Source organism: Panthera pardus, unplaced genomic scaffold (assembly GCF_024362965.1).
Source record: "Panthera pardus isolate Hobbes unplaced genomic scaffold, ASM2436296v1 HiC_scaffold_2, whole genome shotgun sequence".
Taxonomy (NCBI): Eukaryota; Metazoa; Chordata; class Mammalia; order Carnivora; family Felidae; genus Panthera; species Panthera pardus.
In genome coordinates this window covers 50,624,820-50,648,594 of record NW_026526765.1, presented here as the reverse complement: position 1 = coordinate 50,648,594, position 23,775 = coordinate 50,624,820, and the positions used below count along the sequence as shown (strand labels likewise).

Below are 23,775 nucleotides of genomic sequence, written 5' to 3'. Positions count from 1 at the left end.
GGCTGGGCTGATTCTCTCCTTTGGGGATGCCCTGAAGTGGCAGGTTCCTGTTCATTGGGAACTGATTGTTGGATTTTTCCCTTCACTTCTCTGAACTAAGCCACCTAATAAAGTCCTTTAGTTGCTTTTTAGCCTATTACTTACAACCAAAGAACCCTAGGGAATGCCCCTGCTCTTTGAGAGTCAAATAAAAATTGGTTTGAGACCCCATCCTATATGAGAAGCACAATCCTCATTCCTGTCCACCCTTCTGAGGACTTCCTTAATCACTTGCTTCCACTGAACTATTTTAGTTTATGGATAATCTCCCCATCCTATGTAAGCTGTCAATGCCAATACACATGAGGAATTCAGCACGTTTTCCTCAATTTCTCTCTTCTTCCCTAAGACCCACTTATACAAGGGATGTGGGGGGGGGGGATCTTTATCGGAGAGAGAGAATGGTTTACAGCAATCACAAATAAAAACTGTGCAATCAAAAATTAGACATCCTTGTTCTTAAAATTTCCACAAGAATAAGTTTCAAGTTTCATTTCCCCCTGAGAAGTCCCCTCCTCCTGTACTTCCTCTCCTTCAGAGTCTCTCACCCAAAGTCCCTATTTATTTTTATGCACAAGACACCAGTTCTCTCTTCATCATTTTGTCTCTTGCCAACTTCGCCCTCAGGGTCTCAAGACAGTTCTCCTCCAAAAGAGAATTCTGGGGCCAGGCATTAGAATAGTCGCACCCCACTACAATGATTTCTTCAGACAGAAGATTAGAACCAGGCCAAAGAACTGCCGTGGCCCCTTCCAGTTCCAGAACAATGATTCTGGCCTCTGGAAAGGTCACAATCCTTTCTACTTGAGTTCACATTGAATTGGATGGGGTGATCACCTGTGCAAGAATGCAGGGCTCTCTCAAGGGCCACATTCATTTCTTCCCAGAGGCCAAAGCCCCCTAAGGGAAGGATGCTGTGGGAATTAGAGCCACAGGTGGGCTGAGGAAGTGACCAGTGACCAACAGTGATTCTGGTCAGGGAGGGTGTCTCAGTGGTACCCAGTTTCTCCTTCTGCTGAATCTTTGCCATGTTACTTTGTGTGTATCATTCTAGTCACTGGGCACTTGGGGTCCTGAAAACATGAGATCCGCATGGTATTTACTCTTCGTGGTGTTCACTCATGATCTCGGTGGTGCTTGATCCATGCCTGTAGAAGTAGCATATTCACTCCCCAGAACTCATACTTCTCACTGACCATTAATTCAATAAACATGTGTTAAATTCCCCTTCTGTGCCAGCTCCTATCCATGAGAGTCTAAGAACCTAGTGGGGGATGTAGGGAAGAAACAGGCCATTATTTAAAAGTGAGATAAGTTCTGGATCATGAGTCCGCTTTAAATAGCTATTGAGTATCTTCAGTGTGCTAGGCTTTGTCAAGGGAAATAAGACAGATCTCTGGAAAAAAGGGGGGAAAAAGAAAAGAAGAGAAGAGAAGAGAAGAGAAGAGAAGAGAAGAGAAGAGAAGAGAAAACAAAAGCAACCTGTGACCTTGATTGTGTGTTGGGTGCCTGGAGGCAGGGAAAATGAGCAGGAGAAAATTCACAAGCACCTACCACAGTGCGAAGCACACAGAGTTACTCAGTAAATACTTACTGGATAAATACTGACTAAAATATAATTACAGAACATGGCACGGGCTATTCCAGAAGCAAAAAATCAGAGAACATCTTCAAAAATGGGATGGCTTCCGAACCTTGCCTGAGCAGGGATGTGTGCTGAGTGGAGCACAAGTGTGGTGAGGGTGGTGGGGAAAAGGCAAATGATGGAGATGGAAAAAAGAAGTCTGGGGCTACAGTGCCGAAGGCTGTCTGTGACACAGTCACAGTTGAGAAGCCATCAGCCCCGACTTCCAGGCAGGATTGTGAGCAATTGCTGCCTCTACATGTCTGTGTTTTCACAGCAGAAGGTGGAAGGCGCCACTCACCCACTTGATAACAGAGTAGACAGGAACGCGGGATTTAGAATCAAGCAGACCCGGGTTCAAATCCCAGCTCCACCACCTTTTTAACACCAAGATGTTGAGCAAGTAATTTATTTATAAGAGTATGATAAGTAATTTATAAGAGTATTATAAAGGATTACACCAGGTCATGTACCGTAAAATCATTCATAGAGTGCCTGGCTCATAGTATTTTTTTAAATGGTTGCTTTGTTGCTGTCATTTTGGTAATAATTATTACTACTGTCACTCTTTTTGGAATAATGTTGCTTCGCATCCATCTGCCTATACTGCCTATGAGGAAACTTAACTTTGAGCCTCATCTCCTCTATATGGGTTATCTCAACAGAGCAAGTGAATTTAGATCCATCATTTGATGGGAAAGTGTGGATTACTCACCAAGAGAAATCCTCCAAGAGCATGTGGGCCAAGATTTCTCAACTTACCACTGAGGAGACTGAGGCCCACAGAAACTGAAGTCTTGGCCCTGGTCCCACCACGGCTCAGGGGGAAGAGGGGGGCCAAATCCCCGAGTGTCCAGATTCCTATGCTATGCCCCTCTGGTTCTAGCCCACTGTAATCCAGTTGACTCTATTGTTGTGTAGACAGGGCCAAGATTAAAATCAACTTCAAGTGCCAATCTTCCAAAGCCAAGTCCCCTGGAGGAGCCAGATCTCCTGCCCTGCCCCCCTCACAGGGGTGCCTGCTTTCCTCACACTCTCTCTGAAGCCTCCACAGGCAGCTGCTCTGTCTGAGAATAGATGTTGCCCTGGAGGCCTCCTGACCCCTGGAGGAGGAGACGAGAGGCCCTTCCCCACCAGTGTCAGCTTACAGTGGGAACAGGGCCTGGGGACAAGGCCAGAGCTGGGCTGACACGGGAGTGTTATTGCTTCCCCAGGCCCTCATCCCCAGCAGAGGCTGTGTACGAGTCACACTGCGGTGGCCTCACCGTAGCATGGGGTAGGTTTCTCACCAGCAGGCCTCGGTCGGTCGCTCTGGAGTCAGCCATTCTTTGGCAGTTGTGCAGGCTCCCGCGGCTTCCCAGAACTCCTCTCTTTGTCTGGGGTCACAGCGCTTCTCTGGAAGAGAAGCTCAAGGGGAGACCCTCAGCAGGACAGGAGTAGTTTGTCTTTTTCTGGAATTCCCCCAGTAGCTTTCCAAATCCTTCACTGAGGACTCTAATGGGAGGATTCAAATGGTCTGGGCAAGCCACATTAAGTGCCCAGCTGCTATTTGGTCCCCTTTGTGAGACTCAGAGAACTTACCATACCCAGTCAAATTAAAGAACTCTTAACGCAAAAGAAGTGATTTTCTGCATCGTGGATCCCTACCCACATCTGGCCACATCTGACCCATAGAGACCCAGGCTGTGGGCTAACTGAGGCCTGTGTGGGAGCCACTGCCTAGCCGATGGGCCCCCCTGGACTAGAGGATGACTGACCACCTGAACCAGTTAGATCCTCCCTCACTACCCTACTTTACTGAGTAGAGATTGAGGCTTTCTGTGTGCCAGGTCCCATGGTACTATGCCAGGTCCCAGTGGTACAAAACTGGGAGGGGTTCCATAACCCCAGATAATTTTGCCCTCTGTAAGAATTCAGTGTATGACTCTTGTGCCATATTAGCAGCTTAGATTAGCTGTCAGGATTTTGTTGTGACATAAACACAGCTCTCATTTATAAGGGGGCCATTACCTTAAATATACCAACACATTTATTAGAATCTTTGACTTCAAGGAACAGAAGCTGAACCCAATCTGGTTTAAGGAAAAGTCAGAACTCACTGGCTGTGAGAGACTACAGCTGTCCCTAGGAAATCAAATGACGAGAGCATCTCTCTTGGCCTCCTTCCCCTGCTCCCTTCTCACCCCATATCTTAGCTCTCTGCTTCTCTCCATGTGTTGGACTCATTCTTTCTTAAGATGAAAGAGGTCTGTCCACACAGCAGAAGGTATGGCAGAGGCAGCTCCAGGCTTCATCAACCCAGATTAGCAACATACACAGAGAAAGAGGATTTTGCTGTCCCAGACCCCGCAGGTAAAACTCAAGGGAAGGACCAAACTTGGGTCACAGGGCCACCACTGAGCCAATCACTGTGGCAAGGGGTATGACATATGACGACTGGTCCAGTCTTCGTCGCATGACATCCCTCAGCCCACCCCAACCAGAGGTGAAAGAGGAACAGTTCTGTAAAGAAGAGAGTGTGTTCTTTCAATAGGCAAATGGAGAAGATGCTAAACAGGATGGGGGAGGGGGGAGAAATCTCTGTTACACCAGAAAGAATAAAAGGAAAAGCTATTTCTATACAGAAGAAAAAAGTAGGGAAGGCCTTTACCAAAGAGTAACTACCTTTAAGATTATTCCTAATGGCCAGCTTCTTTAGAACATGGAAAACATGAATACATTTAAAAATAGTCCATGGACTGGCAACTTTTATGGGATATATAGATGTGGTGAGTCAGTGCAGAGCTAATGCCCAGGGTGACAGAAAACAAATCAAGTGTCTTTGCGGGGAGGAAGAGAATTCACATCTACTGAACATCTACTGGGAGCTGGGCTTTGTGGGTCCATGTGACTCATGAAGCAATATGGCCACCCTATGAGGCAGGCACCATTGTTTCCCTCCATTTATAGGAGAGGGAACCGATGCTGAAAGATATTTTGAAAAGCCCATCTCACTGAAGGCCCCTCAGCAAGTGAGTAGTGAAGCTGGGATGTGAACCCAAGTTTGTCTTATTCCAAAGCTTGCCCTGCCAGCCAAAGGCAAAATATAGCCCAGCTAAAAGGTGGAGGGGCAAACAATGTGTCCCTCCTCTATTTATACACAGAGAACAAAACCAGACTGCATAAAAGGGCAGAAGTGCCAAAAAGGGAAATAGTTTTTCCGGGTCCTTCATGAGGACATTCTTTGCTCCCAAAATGGAGACAGCGCTTGAAAGTAAGCTTACACATTATTCTGTGGCAGCCAGGAGACCACGACCAAGAAAGGATAAGGGATTCAGCAGCCCAGGGGGAGCCCATGCCCTGCAAGAGTCAGCAGTGGAGGCCTGTGTCCAGACATGATATGTTAAGGGACTTAACATCAGGTAACTGGTCAAGAAAGGGAGCTTTCAAAGGTAAACCTCCTCATCTGAGAAGTGTGGTGATAAATGTGAAGATATCTGCATGTTTTTGAATTACAGGGAAACAATGACTGAAGAGGAAGGGTTAAAAGAATCAGATTTTAATGAAAACAAGTCCTTGCCTTATTACAGATAAAAAAGCACTGGAAAGGACATGGCATGAACAGAAATAAAAATCCCAATTAACCTGCCCAGTGAAAACCCTGGGCTAGAAAAACAATGAGTCTGAACGATGACACAGTTCTCTGTTGGTTTGTCTTCCTTACACTCTTTCCCCACTTTTCCTGTGAACAGCAAGTACAGACTGCTACACATAGGGTGCCATGTAAATGCTCTGACCCCTCCTCATACTTTCTTCCACTGGATGCAGTAGTTGACTGACCTGATGTGACTCAAGCCAAGCCTGATGTTTCTCTGGGATCAACGTAAGAGTGTTAGGAGAGAGCAGTCCTCTCTCTCCACTGGGTTAGAACGGCCTCACATATCAGGAAACAGCCACAGGCAGCTCTAGGCTTCATCCATCCAGATTAGCAACAACCCAGACAACGGAGGATTTCTGTCCCTCAGAACACACACATAAAATTCAAGAGAAGACACCTCTCCTGACCATGTGAAGGGATCCCACCAAGTGGGAGGGAATGAGGCCAGCCCAGAGAAGGGGAGAGAGACAGAGACAGAGAGGCAAACAGAAACAACATCCTTCAAAATTCTGACTCCAGTCATACCTGCTCTCCATCCTGGACTCCCCTCCTGGTAAGACAGCTAGAATTGGGCTTCTGTAACAACAAAAATAGAGCCCACTAACAGAACTCCCATCAAAGCTTCAACCAATAGGATAGGGTACACTGTGAATAGAAATGAAAGTTGTGACCTGCTGGAGCCACTGAAAGTGAATATCATAATAATTATAAAAGATACGGGCCCCTGTCCTCAAGGAGTTCAAAGTTATGAGAAGTTCTTTTGCTTTCCTGCTATAGGTAGGAAATCCTTCAGACATGTCATTAATAGTGTATGTGTGGTGGGGGGAGGGGATGACAGAGTCTTGAGTGTTTACAATCTTCCTCCAACAGGAAAATGATAATAACCGAGTTACTGGCTTGACGTGACAAATACACACAGAAACCAGGAAGGTGGCACACAGGGCTTTGTATGTTTCTCACGCTCACAGGGATGCTCTCAATGGGCTTTCATAAAGCCTTCCTCTCAGGCTTAGCTCCTCTTTCCTGGGACTCCCTCGGCATCCTGGCCTTTGGGCCCCTCTGCCCTCCTCCCAGGGCTCCCAGAAAACCAGTTCCACTCACCCCATGAGCAGCTGGAGGCAGTCAAATCAGATTCCTCCTGAGAGGGAGCTCCAGGTCCTTCAGCAAAACATCAGAAGAGCTACAGAATGTTCCTGGATAATACTGTCTCTCTCAGAGCACTTCTCCCGTGAACAACCACTATGGAGGTGTCGATCTTTTCTCTGTCTTGCAAAAAAAGAGGGGTGTGAAAAAGAAGATAATTGTGTAACACAGCACAGGGTGAGGGCCTCTGACAGTCCCCTTTTCCTACCACGGCAGAAACAATACCAGCTCTCATGCTTGACGCACCATTTACAACTACAGACCCACACTATAAAACACACACCACTTTTTAAAATCCTGCTATAAAAGTTTTTTCTGTATAGGTAATATAAACACACACCACTTTTTAAAATCCTGCTATAAAAGTTTTTTCTGCATAGGTAATAAACCTTCAATAAGGAGGATGTTTACATTTGCAGCTTCCATTGGGTTTGAAAATTCTTTTTCAAAGTCAGAGACCAGCACTCCACCCTCCAACACACACACACTGGCTCACAGACGCTGCTGGTGACAAAATAAATGGATACAACATTAATGGTGAGCTGTCTGGCGATGTGTTTCAAAAGCCTTGAAAGATGTCATATATTTTGACTCAGTAATTTTATTTTTGTGTGTGATTATAGTTGACACACAATGTTATACCAGTTTCAGGTGCAGAACATCGTGACTCAACACCACTGTATATGTTATGCTATTCCCCCTACAAGTGTAGCCATCATCCGTCATCACGAAACCATGATTGGTCCCGTTGACTCTATTCCCTATGCTGTACCTGTTACTCTCGTGACTGACTTATTCCGTAACTGGCGGCCTCCCATTTTGCCCAACACCTCCACCCATTGTGGCCAACCCCTCACCCCCACCCCACCCTGAACTGGCAGCCATCAGTTTGTTCTCTGTATTTATAATTCACCCAGCAATTGTAATTACAGAGTGTGGACTCTGGAGCCACGTCGGCTTCACCACCAATCAGTCATGTGATTTAGCCTCTCTTGAGTCTCAGTTTCCTCATCTCTAAAGGAGGGATGATAACAGTATCTATCTCTTGGGTTGGTTTTGAGGATTAAATGAAATAAATATATGCAATGCCTTAGAACGGTATCCAGCATAGGGTTACATGCTACATAAGTGTTAGCTAAGTAGGTGATTACAGATGGGAGTAGAAATACATCCCAGAATTATTTTAAACAGCAAAATTTTAGAAAACATCTAATAATGGGAACTGGTTAAAAACAATTAAGGTACATCCATAAGACGGAAAGCTACATAAGCAGTCTTTAAAATCATATTTTAAAGAATATTTATGATTTGGAAGATGTTCATAACATATTGTTAGGCCAAAGAAAACATAATCAAGTTTCAAATAGTGTGTATAATATGGTACAAATATAAAACTGAAAAGTGAAGGAAATACTGTAAAGTGTTATTGGCAAGGGGATGGTTCAACCTTGCCTGCGACGCCAGAATCACCTCCAGAATTAAAGAAAAAAAAAAAAAACACCCAATGCTGATGGATGACCCCATTTGTAGAAAATCTGATGTAATTGGCCTGGAATATCACCAGGGCCTCAAGATCTTTATTTTCTTCTGTGTGCTTGTTTCTTTCCCCCATTTTTTCCCCTGAAATTTTCTAAAATAAACACGTATCATTTTTGTAACTAGAAATTAAGACCATAAATGCTATTTAAAAGGCGCTGCAATTAGTCCCATCAGAGTAGCTAGCCGACTAAGCAGCTATGCCAGTACCTGGTTTACCAGGTTGCCTTCTCCCCGGGGGGTGCTCCTGGAGGGAAGCCGGGGCGGGCCGAAGACGACAGGTGGCTTCGGAGTAGGAGTCAGTGTCCTGCAGAACGGACCTGGGAGGGGGCAGCCGATGGGGAGGTGAGGGACTGGGGCGGCCCAGAATGCTTGAGGGCCCGGGGTAGGGGGGCGGCCGGGAGGCCCCATGGCCGGCTGGCTCTGCTGGCAGAGCAGTCGTGCAATGTTATTTATGGCCTTCCTGCCAGAGGCCTTGCTCGGTGCCCGCTGTGATACTGGGATTTCATTTGCGTAAGTCAGCATCGCGTTTTCTCTTTTCCAGCACACGCGCGTGCTAAGGGCCGAGGGGAGTGGAGAAACAAGGACAAAGGGAGCAAAGGAAGGTCTGCGGCTGCTAACAAATGTAACTGACAACGAGTTCAGGGCTGTTCCTATTTTTCTCCCTCGGTGTCTAATATTAAATGCTCTGGGCCTGCTGATTGAGCTTCTTCATCGGTGATAGCATTTATTTATTTTTTTCCCCCATCATTCAGAAAATCCTTATGGAACTCTGATTATGTGCCAAGCCCTGTGCCAAATACTTTTTATCATTTAATTCTTATCTAGAGCTTTAAACTAATGACTCAGGTACTGTTATTAGCTTGCCTTTTATAGATGAATAGTTTGAAGCTCAGGAAAGTTACTGGCCTAAAGTTACCCAGCAAGTTGTTACTCAACACCATCGTCATCAGAGTGGCTACCATTTACTGAGCACATACTATGTGCCAGGCACTATACAAAGAGCTTCATACCCATTATAATTGCCAACCCACCCCCTTACCCCACTCTACCCCACCCCTGCAATAGCCCCATGAAACAATTATTATTATTATTACCCCTGATTTTCAAGTGAGGAAACTTAGGCACAGAAAGAGAGAGCATTACTCACCTAAGGTCACACAGCTTTTAGCAACAGAAAAGGATTTATATCCGAGAGTGTCAAACTCCTGGGCTCCTATTCTTCAGCCATAAATTATGCTGCCCCCACAATTTAGTGCTGAGCTTCAGAAGTCAGGCCAGGCTTAATGCCTTTAGTATGCAGTGTATTAAGACGCTTACTTACATCAGTTCAAGATGTTCACCTGCCTTGGCCTGTTCTTGCTACCTGGGATTTCTTCATCCTACAAGCAAATAGCATGAGGAGCTGGAAACCTACTCCAACCTAATTTGGGGGTTTTTTTCCTCTTTTAATTCTAATTCTCTTTATAACTGCTATTTCAGGCATGTGCCCATTATCATCCACAAAGCCATGGCAGGAGAGAATTATGGGAAGATGAAAGAGAAGGCAAGAAAAGGGCACCTGCTGGTTGCCACGGTGAAATGTTCAAAGGAAGCAGGAGACAGCCATTAGCATTCAGTTTAATGGTGTGTTTAGCCCCATCCATAACTGGAAGTGTGTTTACTGTTTCATATATCCTTTGTAAGAGGGAGCCACAAATCTCATTCTCCATATTGAGAGCCAGTTAATGGTTCTAATTATGTGTCAGCTCACACTGTTCTTCAACCAAAGGATGGGGCAATCAGAGTTCCCCACTTACCCCAGGCTCTGCAAGCAAACACCTTGCACCTTGGTCCCACGGGACTACCTACTTGCAAATAATCCAGAAGTGCTGGGATGTGGCCCAGAGCACCACCACATGGAAACTGAAATTGGGTCACTTCAAAGCCCCAGGAGGACTTTCTCCCAATGCTTCCCTTGTAAATGGCCCTCTACAAGCTGTTTAGCCACCCAATGCTCTGCAATGTTGTCAAGCTCCATTGCCCACACGCTGCAAATGGAGATACTGAGACAAAGGTGCACTACCTGGAATGTGAATCAGCCACTTCCAAGAAGGGAATGGAAAAGTTTCTAACCACAAGGAATTTGCTAAATCCCTCCCAAACCTCTTCCTCTCCTCAGTGGTCCTCAAGCCTGCAAGCCTATCAGAACCACCTGGGAAGCTCTGGCTCCATCCTCAATCCAGAGCTCCAGAATTTCAGGGGATCAGGACCAGAACTCTCTAGCTCATGAATGCTCCTCGGGCAATTCAGGCGCGCAGCAGGGAGTAAGAACGCTGCTCTGATCCCTCTACAGTTTCTCACAGGCCCTGACTTACACATTTGCCATTTCACTCCCTCTGCCAAACAAGCTTCCTCTTTAAGCTAGAGTGTCCTGCAGAGAGCATGGTTCAGTGGTAAGCATGGGGCTGCTGACACCCGGCTGGCCTGGGTTTGAATCCCAGCTCTGCCACTTCCTGGACAAGTAACTTAAACACATTGGGGCGTAATCTGCTGGTCTGCAGAACCGGAATGGGAATAGTGGCTGCTTTATGGGGCCATCGAAGGCATCAAGTTCCCGGCACACGGTTAACGCTGGTAAAGGGTAGCCACCACCACGGTGATGATCTAAACTGTTTCTTACGGAGGACAAGGGAAGGAGGGCTGTCCTGGCCCAGTGGGTTTCTGCTGGGAGCAGGGGATGCAAAGTCTGGCTCTGCATTCGCCAATATTTTCAGCACACAGCGGGAGGGTGCATTTTCCCCCGGTTCAGACACCGAGAGACCTACCAGGACCGAGTAGGACCACAAACTGAGATAAACAGGTCTCAACAACACCACCCTTCTTTTTTCCAGTTCTGAAAACTGGGTAGTCAAAGCATCCAGATGCACACGAACAAAAGAAAGAAAGAAAGAAAGAAAGAAAGAAAGAAAGAAAGAGAAAAAGGAAAAGAAAAACCACCACCAATTACCTGGTTTGGGGCAGCACAGATTCAGATCATTGCCCCGACTTTGCAGTTTCCACATATGTATATAGGTTCCTCCTAGACAATATCTAATAAGCATTGAGTGCTTGCTGTACATCAGAGCCAAGTAGTTTCTTTCTACGCCTCATCTCATTCAATTCTCACAACGGGCCCCTAAGATAAATGCTGTTTTAAGTAAGGCACCAAGGCTCACAGAGGTTAAATAACTTACCCAAGATTACACAGTAAGTAAGTAAGTTGAGACCTAAACTCTACAAGCCCCACCTCTCAGGCTTCCATTGAAGTGAATACATGGTGATTATCCCATGGCCAATGGGTTGCAAAGACTTACCCACAACCAGGTGTCAATCCTCAAACTCTAGCTCAGCAGCTTGAATGTCACCTTCCTCCAACCTCTGATGGTCCTTCTTCCCCAGCAGGGCCTTTGGGAAGGAATAACAGCGTCTTTGCATAGAGGTATTACAGTCCCACGGAAGTATCAGATGACCTGAAGTTCCCCCAGTCATCATGAACTCCGCTCAAGAAGCAGCACTGGCAACCTTTGTTTGCAAGAGTTCTCATGCTAGTTCCTACCTCTGATTGCATTCTATCCTGCAAACAAGCCTGTAGGTAGAGGTGTTCCCACTGCCAAGAAAACACAAATGCAGCCACAGGGTGTGAAAAGGGCCAGAAAGGCAGCCACCTCCTACTTTTTCTCACTCTCTTTTTTTTGGTCCTTTGTCTCTGTTGCACTCTACTTCTGGGGAGGCAATGTCATATAGTATAAGAATGTCAAAGAGACAGCATGTGTGCCACTGGACATCCTCCCTCACCCCTCACAGATGTGACATTACTGCCACATTGCAGCACTCTCTCCACCCAGTCGGGAGACCGCCCGATATTCTTCTAAGGCCTTCTGGCAGCAACTCCCGACCAATGCATGCAGGCACAGTACACACGGCATATTTCATTCCTGGTGTTGTGACTAACAGCATGTACTTTCGACTCAGTCAAACCTAGATTACAGTCCCAGCTCTGACTCTGTGGCCATGACCATGTTACTTTTTTTTTTAAGTTTATTTATTTTGAGAGAAAGGGAGAGAAAGAGAGAGAGAGAGGAGAGAGAGAGGATCCCAAGCTGGCTCCACACTGTCAGCACAGAGCCCAAAGCCTGATGTGGGGCTCGAACCCATGACCTGTGAGATTATGACCTGAGCTGAAACCAAGAGTCAGACACAATAGACTGAGCCACCCAGGCACCTCCATGACCATGTTATTTAACCAGTCTGAGCTTTAGCTTACTTTTCAGCAAAATGAAGATTATCATCTTTCTTTCCCAGGATGATCATTAATTGAGGATAAGAAATGACTGCACAGCTCTGGGCTCCTCACCTGGCACACTGAGGGCCCTTCCTAAAAGGTATCCATCCCTCCCATGTCCCTAACATTTTTTGAGGATAACTAGCATTACTCTGTATCACTCTGCTAAGAGCTGGGACCCCGGGAGTGGGCAAGTAAGGTAAGCTTCCTGATCTCACGGCACATTCTAGGGGAGAGAGCCATTTTTGGTAAATAATTATTTATCAAATAATTTCAGTTTGTGGTAAGTGGCCTGAAAAAAAAGGGCTTTGTGATGAGATAAAAAGCACCAGGATGGGGTGGGGAGCAACATGGGGGCGTCTCAGACACTACAGAAAGTTTCATCCCTCTCAAGTGCCGGCCCTTGAATCTCTGGCAGAGGAAAAAACAAATGGAAATGGGCCAGAGTGGTGTTTTGAAGCACTGTGATGGTAAAGGAGGCAGGTTATTCATAGTACTTCTGCCCTCTGACCCTCTCCGGTTTGATTGGCTCTGTCCCCAGGATGAGAGAAGTAGAACACTCAGAGCTGTATTCATGTGTTCTGATGAGGCCCCTTTTAAGTCCCGACTAATCTGCTACAATCAGCCTGCAATCTGCAGCACAGACCCAACCACCCCAGCAAATCAGCCCTGGACCCCTGGGAACCCATGCTGGCACACTGGCCCCTTCCTGTCTCATCCTCCCCCTTCCTCTGCTCCCAGTCCCACAACTTCTTCTCTCCACTTCCTCCTCCCCTCCTCCCTCCACCTCCCCATGCCTGGGGTACAGAGCCCATGGAAGCCTGGGGTGGGGGCCAAAGAATTACCTGCTGAGTGACCAGATTGCATTCCCTGGGTATGGGCTCAGCAGCCAGAGACAGAAACAAAAATCAATGGCCGGGGAAGGGACATTTCTAGAGAGGTGTAAGTCTGGGCTCCTCCAAAGGGCGACCCTAAGAATATATGTGCATTCAAAGGGAGACAGACCCAGATAATTCTCATCTGCTTGTACATGATACTTGACAAACCATTTTCATAACATTTATCTTTCCAGCAACCTTCCAAGGTATTAGGCAGGGGGAGGAAACAAGCTCAGGGGTCCTAAGAGTTTTGCCCAGGGCTGCTCAGCTGGGGAATGGAAGAACCAGGGCTAAGATCTGGGTTTTTTTTTTAACACTCCCTCCCAACTCTCTACCCCCCCATATCCAGAGTGTGCCCCCTCTGCATCAGTCAGAGCTCTGCAGAGAAACAGAAGCAATAGGATATATATACAGTGAGAGAGAGAGATTTATTTTAAGGAACAGTTCACACAGTTGTGGGGGCTGGCAAGTCTGAAATTTGCAGGGCAGGCCAGCAGGCTGAAAAATCCAGGTAGGAGTTGATGTCGCAGACTTGAGTCTGAAAACCACAAGGCAGCCCAGTACAGCTTGGAAACTGGGACAGGATCTCTGTGTTACAGTCTTGAGACAGAATTCCTTCTTTTCTGGAAAACTTCAGTGTTTGCTCTTAAAACTTCGGTGGATTATGTGAGGCCCAACTACATTATGGAGAGTAAGTAGTCTGCTTTACGTAAAGTCACCTGATTATAAATGTTAATCACATCTACAAAGTACCTTCACTGCAGCAACATCTAGGCTAGTGTTTGACCAGATAATTAAGCGCTTCTGTCTAGCCATGTTGAAAATTAACCATCACACCATCTTTGGTACATTTTCATGCATCATCCCACTTAATCTTCACAATAACCCATGAGGAGGCTGCTGACATGATGCCCATTTTACAGATGAGGAAACTGAGGCTCAAAGAGCTAAAGTAACTTTTCCAGTCTCTCCTGTGGCTCAGGTGGCTGAGCCAGGAGGCAGCCTCTCACTACAGAGACTTCTCCAGGTCCAAATTCTATGGCTGGAAGGCAGCAATTTATCCCTAAAATTCAGGTAACTATAAAGTCATGAGACTGGTGTTTAGCATAAACATACCAGAATTTGCACAAAATCTAGTGATCTTAAAAGGCATTTTAAGCATTGATTGAATATATACAGATGATTCCTTTTTTATTTTATTTTTTAAAATTTACATGCAAATTAGTTAGCATATAGTGCCACAATGATTTCAGGAGTAGATTCCTTAGTGCCCCTTACCCATTTAGCCCATCCCCCCTCCCACAACCCCTCCGGTAACCCTCAGTTTGTTCTCCATTATTTATGAGTCTCTTCTGTTTTGTCCCCCTCCCTGTTTTATATTATTTTTGTTTCCCTTCCCTTATGTCCATCTATTTTATCTCTTAAAGTCCTCAGATAAGTGAAGTCATATGATTTTTGTCTTTCTCTGACTGACTGATTTCACTCAGCATAATACCCTCCAGTTCCATCCACAGAGTTGCAAATGGCAAGATTTCATTCTTTTTGATTGCCAAGTAATACTCCATTATATATATATATATATATATATATATATATATATATATATGGCACATCTTCTTTATCCATTCATCCATTGATGGACATTTGGGCTCTTTCCGTACTTTGGCTATCGTTGATAGTGCCACTATAAACATGGGGGTGCATGTGTCCCTTCGAAACAGCACACCTGTATCCCATGGATAAATGCCTAGTAGTGCAATTGCTGGGTCATAGGGTAGTTCTGTTTTTAGTTTTTTGAGGAACCTCCATACTGTTTTCCAGAGTGGCTGCACCAGCTTACATTCCCACCAACGATGCAAAAGAGATCCTCTTTCTTCGCATCCTCACCAACATCTGTTGCTGCCTGAGTTGTTAATGTTCGCCATTCTGACAGGGGTGAGGTGGTATCTCATTGTGGTTTTGATTTGTATTTCCCTGATGATGAGTGATGTTGAGCATTTTTTCATGTGTCGGTTGGCCAACAGATGATTCTTTGAGCCTTCTTCAAAACATTTAAGGCCCTCCAGACTCTCCAGAAGGAAAACTGGGTGAATGGGGGATTCAAAAGGGGCTTTTAACTATTTATCCTATTATATAATATATATTACATATTATTATATATTAAATTTGGAATTTTATTTGAATTATATATATCTTTGAAATTTGACCAATGTGAACGTGTTGGTTATGAAATTAATGAAAGTAGAAACAGATAACTAAGACAAAACATTTAAAAAGATCTTACAAGGATCTCAGTCTCATGATTGCACTTTGCTCTGGACACAGAAAAAAGATGAGGCAGACAGTCATGCTAGCCAACCTGTTCATCAACACTTGGCACTCAGGGACTCTAGCTTCTTCCAAAATCAGAACCACTCTCAAAGAATGAGGATTTGCCACCAGTGAGGATGTTCAAAGAATTTGCTTTAGGCTCTGAAAACAATTCCAAGAGGAGTCTGAAAATCCTTTTGAGAAAAAGCAGTATCATTGAGGAGAGTATACATCACCCCCAAGGTGAGACTTTGAAGGAGAAGAATTCACTGGACTATGTAAGTTCAAGGTCCATTTTTTTCCCCTTCCCTTCCTTTCCTTTTTTTTCCCCCCCTAATTTGTCACAGTACAGTCTTCAAGTACCTAATCAACTATCACATGAAAAGATTAGACCAGACCAGGCATTGCAAAATCAAAACGCTTCCCAGTGCAGGCAGGTAGCATAAACATAGGAAGCTCCCAGGAAGTATATCAGGAGTTGTGGGGACCACAGGAAAAAGACCCTGCCTGATCACCTGAAGCACCCGCACAACTTTATTCAAAACATCGTGTTGGGCAATGATCTTGTCTCAGGTCAGATATGGCTATAGTCTAACATTTTGCCTCTGCTGAATTAAGCTTTCTCTTTATGGATAAAAGAGAACTGAAGCCAGCACAGAGTTAGGAGGAAGACTTCAGGTCACTGGAAGGACTGATAAGCTTAATAATGGAAGTCCATCAACAATGAAATGGTTAGTTACAGGAGGAATGAGTTTCCTGTTGCTGGAAGGTATTCGAGGATACTAGTTGATTTTATGCTGGGTAGGTGGTTGACAGAGTTTCAAGCATTCAGTGATCACTGCGGAATTGATGATCTGGAAATTTCTTTCCTACCTAGAGATTTGATGGGTATGTGACTGATGAATGACAGATTCAGGGGAATATTCACATCTAACCAATGTTATGTTCACAGCCCTCTCTCTCTGCTCCCTACTTCCCCCTCAGTTTCCAATGACCAGAAGTGCTTCTTGACATAGATTTTTTTATATATTTGTAAAAGGGAAACAAAAGACCTTTCTTCTCTCTTTTTCTTGTCTTCCCTAATCCTTCCTTCCTTCCTTCCTTCCTTCCTTCCTTCCTTCCTTCCTTTCTCTCTTATCTTTCTTTCTTTCTTTCTTTCTTTCTTTCTTTCCTTCCTCCTTTCCTCCCTCCTTTCTTTCTTTCTTTCTTTCTTTCTTTCTTTCTTTCTTTCTCCCTTCCTTCTTCCCTCCCTTCTTTCTTTCTTTCTTTCTTTCTTTCTTTCTTTCTTTCTTTCTCTCAGTCCTCTTCTTCTGCTAATATCCCCCCCAATTTCTCTAGGACACTATTCTGTCAGGTGGTTCTGATGAATCTCTACTTCCTACCCCAATATTGGACCATGTGACCCAGGCCTGTTCAATTGCTGGAATTTTATCCCTAGGCTACAGTGATTGATTCAGGCATATGATGGCCCAATCAGAGTGAATACAGGGACATGTAGCTTCAGGAAGACAACCCCTTTTTCCACTAGACATCAACGTGGAGGACACAGAAATGGAGATGCTGCAGCCATTTTGCCACAATGTTTGGCCTGAGAATGAAGATTACCTGGAGGCCAGAGGAACTAAGAAATGGAGAGAGGCTGGGTCTGAAGCCTCTAGATCAACCTTTCTCTGGCTTTTTCTGTTATGTAAGATAATTCCTTATTTTGCTAAAGTCTTGAGTTGGGTTTTCTGTCATTTATCACCAAAATAGTTCTAATGAATACATTTGCCAGTAACAATATGTTCCTTTGGGTTTGAGAATAGAGAGAATTCTCAATCTGCCAAAATTCCCCATGAAAATGCAAATATTTTTGGGAAGGAGACTGATATAATGGGCAGAATCTAGGCCTTATAAAGATGGCAGGAATCTCAGAAATCTCCTTTCAGAAGTCCCCAATGATTTTCAAGTTTTCTTTCAGCAACAGAACACTTTTCAAAGAAAATCATACACAGAATCCTAATATTATAAATATATCTTTTCTTGCCCATTCTACACTGGTTGTACAACAGGGGTGCCACTAGGCCTTTGCACATGCTATTTCCACTACCTAAAGCTGTTTCTACTTCCCATTTCCCCCTCCTCACCCTCAGCCAGTTTACTAAACAAACTCAACTTCTGGATAATTCCCTTTAAATAAATGGTACTTGCGTTGAGATGCCGTCTCTGAAGTTCGGGGTTTAGTGCCCTGCTAATATACTCCCACATGACCTTATACTCCTCACCAGAGCACCTATAACACACTGAGCTACAATCCCTCACATCTTTAACTGCCTGCCCACCTGGAAGTTGGCTCTGAAGGTAGAGATCAGATCTTAAGCACTTCTCTATATAATGTATATCATGCACATGAGAATTTGTTGAATGAATGCGTGCATGGATGAATGGATGAATGAGATCTTGTGCCCCCACAGTTTAACCTCCATGCAGAGATTGGGTTATAGAAGACAGAATTAATAGCAGTCTTCCCTACTTGCCTACAAACTATTCTTCCCCACCAGGCTTTCTCTGTTTCTAAAAATTCTACTTCAGCATTTTGTTTCTTTGTGTTAAAGGACAGCAGTCGCTTCTCTGAGGGCAAGCATGACATCTTGGGTCATCTTTGGGTGCATGACATCAAATCCCACTGAGATATAAGCCTCATGAAAGCAGGCCTTTGTTTCCTCTGTTTTGTACGGTGAACAGTGCCTGGTAGGTAACAGGTCTCCAGGAACATTCGTCAAATAAATAAATGGATCAGACGGCACTCCTGCTGCAACAGAATTTAGAAGGTAGACCATTCAGTGATTTCCAAAGGACTGTATTCTGAGGGACTAATATTTTGAGAAAAGAAGAGTCTGTGTCCAAATAAGTATGCGATCCTCTGTGTGCGATCTCCCAGTTTTAATGACTCACAATGCATGTTAAAGATTAAATAATCCCAGTGGTGAAGATGCCCATTTAAGTTTCTTCAACCCAGAGGTTTCTAAATTTATTTGACCAGAACAATTGATGTTTATTTTGATGTCTTTAGTGTAATGCCCCTTGACCTCCCACGGAACTGGTGTTTTAAGGAGCGCACTTTGGGAAACGTTACCCTAGAACAATTTGCAAATTTTTCAGTGGAATTATAATGGTTTACATCTGTACAAAAGTTTTCTATTTCAAGTGCTGGCTTTGCCACTATCTCCTTTAAGCCTCCGAAAACGCCAAGAGATCAATAAGATAGTCTTCCTATTTTGGAGATAAGAAAATCGAGGTCCAGACGGGTTAAGGGATTTACTCAAGGCCACACAGCTAGTTAGTGACAGAGATGAGAAGCGAATCCAAGTCTCATATTTATCCAGTTATCATTAATTAACACCTTAGCAGGCATCTGTCCAATCTTTTTCCATAACCAGGAAAGCAAGTTGAAAGCAGCATCTTTCTCAAAGAAATCTGAAATAGATCATTTTGGCTTGGGGGAGACAGAAATATTGAAGATGAGAATTATTGCTAAGAATTTGGATGGATCTTCCTCCTTGTTAAAAACTTCAAAAGATTAAGGGTGACCCCAGGTCTCCTGCTTGTCTTTACTGTCTGTCACATGCATTCTTCAAGCCCAGAGGTGGCACATTCATGGCACAATTGTCATCACGGCCCCTCCCTTGACCAAGACAGACATGGCTCAATCACTACCAACCACCGAGGCCCGGCATGGCCTGAGATTTCCTGAATCAAGGACTTCAGGCAGCCACTATTGACAGAGCAGAGCCGGCCCAAAGTTGAAGTCTGTTTGAGGGTTTTGCTTCTTCCTTCTACATAGTTCCCTTGGGCTAATGGGGTTTATAAATGTACTCCTTAAGTGTCGACTAAGGTTTCCTTTTTACTTGCCTGGAGGAGACATCTTTCAGACTTCAAAGAATTGGTGCTTATTTTTATAAGAATTCAGTGATACATATATATAAGTGAAAGAGCTTTGGAAACAAAGAATTAGACTACTAAAAGCATTATTATTGTGATTATTGCTCTTTTTCATCTGTCTAGACTAGAGACAGCATGCTTTATCTTCCTACTTTCTCTTTCTAATTTTGGCCCATTTGTTCTAACTATTGGTTGCTCCGTCCCAAATGACCTAAATAATTTTTAAAAATCAACACTAAATTGAGCTTTACTTTAAATCGGCCATAGATACTCTAATAATTATAAACATTTTATTTAGAGTAAAGTGTAACTTAAGACACAAGTTGAGAGCAAGCAGCACCCAGTTTAATTCCAACTATCATTGGATTTGGTACCTCCTTTAGACCCGGGCAAGAGGGCCCCTGCCCAGGTACCCACACTTCAGAAAGACCCATCTGGTCTCTTCTCCGACTATACCTCTCTCCGTGGAGTGAGGGCTCCTGGGGGCCAAGGACTCCTATCCAGCACCTGCAGTCACCTCTTTCACACTAACTACCAAGCAGCCCAGGATTTCCTTTCTACGTGACCCTGAGCTCACTTCTGGGACCATGCAGCTCTCTTCCCTGGAACCTACTCTTCTGAGAGGGTAGACATAGAGCTTGGGGGTGGTGCTGGGTGTGCCCCCACCTGCACTCAAGGCCCCTTGTTGTGTGAAATGGAGCTGAGACTGGAAGACAAGGAGGGGTGGCCAGGTCAGACTCTCCCTGCCCTGCAGTGGTCTATGGGAGACTCTAAACCTGGTCTTCCAGAACATCATAAAGATCTATTTATTAAGGTAGGAGGACAGAATATATTTTATTTCATAGTTTTCTGGCTTGGTTTATATATTTTCAATATTCGTACATATGTAAGTGGGCCTCCATTTGTAACTACTCTTACTTTGAGCCCCGCAGATCTTAGATGTGGACCTGATTGGATCCTGTTGGCTCTTTTAGTTCTCAAAACAGCCTTACCTGATGTTTTTGTATGTGGTCTGTCATTCAAGGTCAATCTGACATATAATCCTAACTCTGGAGGAAACATGCAGCGATGGCTCTGTCTCTACACTGCATTTAAAAAGGCATTCATTTATTTACTGAACACCCAGAAGGTTCTTCAGCTTTTATGAGGGAGTTAAAATCTACCAGATGGTTTATCTTCTTTTCAATCAGATTATATAACATAGGTAGCAATGCTTGTAAACTGTAAAGTGTTATTCAAATATAAGCCATTTTTATCTCTGTTTTTCAGGGGGGAAAAAAAGCATCTTACAGAGAGGATGGGCTGTGATTTCCTTCATCACGGTATGACTGAGGTTGTCAGAGATCTCATTTGTGATTCTAATGAGAAGCAGGGAAATGAATGACTTTTCAAATGCCCTAGTTTTCCCATGGCCTTTTCATAAATGTGTATTTGGGGTCCCTATCACTGAAAATACATACCTGCATAAGGTAAATTATTTTCATTTCACATCCCTCAGGAGGACGTGTAGAAAGCCACAAGCAATACCAGCAAATGCATGGCCTTTGTATATTTCCACCTTTCCAGATTGTCTCCAAACATCTGAGCAGGTGCTCAATTTTCCCTGAAGCCTGGAAGCATATCAAGGCTGAGGAGCCCTCATCACGGCCAAGCAAATCAATCAAAACTGACTGAGAGCCCACATGACTGTCCAGGAGGCAGCAGACATAGTGGCTTAGGAGAGCCCAGGGTGAAAGGATAGAACTTCACTCAAGAGCTGTTTCCCAGTTATCCAGGCAGTGAGGCATAGGAACAATAGAAACCCAGAGAGCTCCCAAAGTTTATTCCAGTCTACAGCTCCTGCCCCTTTCTTCCTCTATACCCTTTTAACTCAGGCATTGACAAGTAGGCCGTGGACTTGAGAAATTGCGATTCTCAGAACCAATTGATGTCTATTTATCTCTTAGGGCTCTTGGTTGGCAGAGATTTACTGTTCTGTATATTTTGGCTTAGCAGCTACTATGTGCCAGGTTCTGTCCTGAGTCCTGAGAATAGTGATGAGTAAGATGAATAAGGTCCCTGCTTTCCTGGAATATATTTAATAAGTTTTTTACTCTTTAAAGTGTGGCCTTTTTGAGATGTCTTTCCTAAACCTTCACTTCACTCCTAACTTACCCGCCACCACCAAAAAAATTTTTTGACATGCACCAGGCAATAAAGTAAAAATGAAAACAAAATAAGTCACGTTATAAGTACTATCAAAGAATTAGACCAGGTGGTATAATAAGACTGGAGGGGGCACATGATTAGTCTAGCTGGCCAGAGAAGGCTTACCTGTTACACTGAGTTCAATGTAACATTGAGCTGACACCCTCTGGGTGGGGGCCCTTGCAGAGTGGCCAAGTCCTGGCTACCCTCCACTGTGACTACTCAGCTTATGGGAAACACTTTTCTCCTGTCCCACAAATGACACAAGGATCATTGCTCGCACTGCTACTGTGTCTCCTGGCACCACTGTGATGAGCAGTTCCAGCCAGCCCTTGGCCTTCAGAGTCTTCTGGGCAGAGTCTTCTATGCACCCCCAATACTGCCACATATTCATTCTTGGGGTTCTCTTGTATGCTTGGAAGTAGTAGAGGCTGTTGGGGGTAGTTTTTAGTACTTCCTACTCCTAAGACATCCCTTCATTAAATCCCACGTTCTTAAATTGCTGATCTTCCTCCTACAGACACTGGGGTAAATGGCAGGCAGGAGGGAACCATTTTGCTGACTCTCAGTAGCTCTCCATGAATGGGTCTGGTGTCTAGCACCTTTTTCTCCCCCAGAAGCCATGGGTACTTATCACTCATTGCCCTCAACTCTGGGGACTCAGTTAAGCCTCTGAGAATACAATGAAAGTCAATATAACCTCCTGGTACATTCGTTTATAAGCTTAAAAGCACTCAACTTCAGGGGCACCTGTGTGGCTAAAGTTGGCTGAGCACCCTACCCTTGAATTTGGCTCAGGTCATGAGCCCAGCATCATGGGATCAAACCCCACGTTGGGCTCCGCTCAGAGTGAACCTGCTTGAGATTCTCTCTCTCTCTCTCTCTCTCTCTCTCTCTCCCTCTGCCCCCTCCCCTACTTGTGCACTCTCTCTCTTTCTCAAATAAATAAACTTAAAAAAATAAATAAAAGCATTCAATTTTATTCCATCAATTGTATTTAAGAAGTAATAGGATCTCTTATCTTTTGTGGGAGAGGTGACTTCTCATAAAGACAAGCTGGTAGTCACCTTTCAGCAGGAAGTGATTCAGTCCTTCCTCGGGTCTCTGACTGGCCATCTCAGCAGGAAAGAAAGCCATCTTCCATTAGTGCTATCTGTTCCGGGCTTGGGAGGGGGAGTTGAGGCAAAAGTACCATGTATTTCCAATCCCTGGACTAGGGTCTTATATTTGTAAAGGTCTTATATAGAAAGAGCCTCAGTAAATGCTAACCTCCCGTGGACTATAATGAACTCCCTTCCAGACTAGCATGAGAACATGAACCACTCCATCACTGTATATTTTTCTGCATCATTCACATTAATGAGATTTGCTTAAATTAGACGAATATAAATGTGCATATATTTTCAGCCTTTCTCCAGAGGAAATGTGTTTGGGGGCACTTTATCTGCAGAATTGGATATAATCCAACTGGATTATATCCAATTCTGGGCCTTGCCAGATATTTACTTAAGGAAAATTGAAAACGATTCTGTGTTATATAAACTTTTCAATGAGCTTGACATTCCTTTACAACTAGGAAGGTTACCACTGCCTACTGTCCCGTGAATATACACCATCGCCTGGACCTGGGGCCACATGGCCAATGAGAGCATCCAACCAATCCGAGTTTGGCACCAACCTGGCTACCTGCCAAGCACAGACACCTAGTGATGGTTATTCACACCAGCGCTCCAAAATGAGGACTTATCTCTGGTCCTTGTGAGTGGAATACTTAATAAGGCACATAAACTCATTTAAAAAGGTGACTCACCCTGGTTAATGACCAACAATAAAATAATACAGTTATAACCCATTGTGGAAATGTCTACAAGAGGAAAGAACTTGACAAGGGCAGAACGTTATAATCATATTATGCAAATAGAAAAAAAAATGGCTTTCTTTGACAGAATTAAGCTTGTCTTATGCCTGTCTTTTGTCTAGGTCTAGCTAGCCCCAGAGAGGTCTGTGAGCCCTAGGGTGAGGGGAAAGATGTGTGTATTCATTCAGTTATTTCCTACCTGGCAACAAAGTGAAAGTGTCATTTGAAGTTGAGACAATGTTGAAAAATCCTAAGTAATCGTAGGATATCCTGCTCACTGTCAGAAGGGGAAGTCCCCTTAAGATCCTGTGGGCTATCCCCCACACACATTGAAATCCA

At 44.3% G+C, this 23,775-nt stretch overlaps 1 long non-coding RNA gene across 2 annotated transcripts; it reads right to left on the bottom strand.

Moving 5' to 3' along the window:
* Positions 1 to 470: 470 nt before the first annotated feature.
* LOC109257585 (uncharacterized) lies at positions 471 to 11,805 on the bottom strand. 2 transcript variants are annotated; one of them, XR_002076041.2, is made up of 4 exons: positions 11,315 to 11,805; positions 6,402 to 6,566; positions 2,953 to 5,945; positions 471 to 1,303 (listed from the first exon to the last, which is right to left on the bottom strand). It is a non-coding gene; the product is annotated as an uncharacterized LOC109257585 (long non-coding RNA). The 2 variants fall into 2 exon arrangements; XR_002076042.2 differs by having other exon boundaries at positions 6,402 to 6,562.
* Positions 11,806 to 23,775: the final 11,970 nt, after the last annotated feature.